This window comes from Chinchilla lanigera, unplaced genomic scaffold, assembly GCF_000276665.1.
Source record: "Chinchilla lanigera isolate Chin_1 unplaced genomic scaffold, ChiLan1.0 scaffold00009, whole genome shotgun sequence".
Taxonomy (NCBI): domain Eukaryota; kingdom Metazoa; phylum Chordata; class Mammalia; order Rodentia; family Chinchillidae; genus Chinchilla; species Chinchilla lanigera.
Window position 1 is genome coordinate 33,718,414 of NW_004955410.1, and position 1,473 is coordinate 33,719,886.

At 35.2% G+C, this 1,473-nt stretch overlaps 1 protein-coding gene across 1 annotated transcript in view; it reads left to right on the top strand.

Moving 5' to 3' along the window:
- Slc35b4 (solute carrier family 35 (UDP-xylose/UDP-N-acetylglucosamine transporter), member B4) overlaps positions 1 to 1,473 on the top strand; it is a 32,765-nt gene that overhangs the window by 22,429 nt on the left and 8,863 nt on the right. The gene's annotated exons all lie outside the window — the stretch shown is intronic.

Sequence of the window (1,473 nt, forward strand, 5' to 3'; positions counted from 1 at the left end):
CAGCCAAAAAGGAATCTCTGGCTTCCTATCTCACTGGGTGATTGCTTCTGCTGTGGCCAGTTTACTATGCATTTCTTCATCATTTTGTTACCCAGACAGGGAGCCTTGCCAGGACACTGACACTATGCTCATGAACCTCCAAAACTGTGAGCCACTTAAACTTCTCTTTTTTGTAAAGTACCCATTTGTAAGTATTTGAGGTTCTTTTAGCTGTATTCTATTTTTCAATTTATTTTATATTTTAAAGAAAATAAAAATATTAAAAACTGGTATAAAATTTCAAAACAAGATTGTAGGAGAATAACAATGGTTAATACATTGTATATTGTTATCTTCAAAGTAGTTGCTCATATTACAAGATATAGGCATGAAATATCGATTAAACAGTATAGGCATATACTTTTCCCTTCAATGAGCTAATAGCAATTAGTAGTATAACTATCTTAACTATCTTGTGTGTGTGTGTATTTTTTTCCTTTTCCCTTCCTTCTTTTCTCCTTTCCCCTATTCCAGTTTGTCTTTCCTTTTGAGCGTTTTCTCCCCATTTCATATCTATTGTACATTTTGGGTCTTATCTACTGTTCATGAACACAACCCAAACTTCATGGAAACACCCCAAAGAATCAACAACTGAGATCTCATCCTATTAAAAAGCTTTTGTACATCAAATCACCAATAGAATGAAAACACAACCCACAGCGTGGGGAAAAATTTTAGCTAACTGTCCCTCAGGCAAAGGACTTATATCTAGAACATACAAGGAATTGAAAAAAATCAGACCCCCCAAATTCAAAGACCAAAAATAGGCATCTGAGAGGAATACACACTTCTCAAATGAAGAAATACAAATGGCAAATAAATACATGAAAAAATGTTCCACATCATTGTTCAGTTGAAAGATGCAAATTAAAACAACACTGAGATTTCATCTCATCGCAGTAAGAATGGCTATCATCAAGAAATCAACGAGACAAGAAATGCTGGAGGGTCTGTGGGAAAAAAGGAACCCTTCTCCACGGCTGGTGGCAATGCAGACTGGTGCAACCACTTTGGAAATCAGTCTGCAGATTACTCAAAAAAACTAGGATTAGAGGTCCCATTTAACCCAGCTATTCCCCTTCTGGGTATTTTCCTGGAAGAATTAAAAATATCATACAGTGATATATGTGCACCCATGTTATAGCAGCACAATTTGTCATAGCAAAATCTTGGAAACAACCCAAATGCCTATCAACCAAGGAATGCATAAAAAAGATGTGGTTATTTTTATACAATGGAGCACTACTTAGCTATAAAGACAGATAAATTTGAGACATTTATAGGGAAATGGATGCGACTTGAGTCCATACTTCTAAGTGAAATAAATCAGTCTTGTACGTGTAAACATCATATTGTCTCCCTAGTATAAAGAGTAAATAACACCCATTTACAAGTATTTGTTACAACAGAAAACAGACTAATACATCCACTATG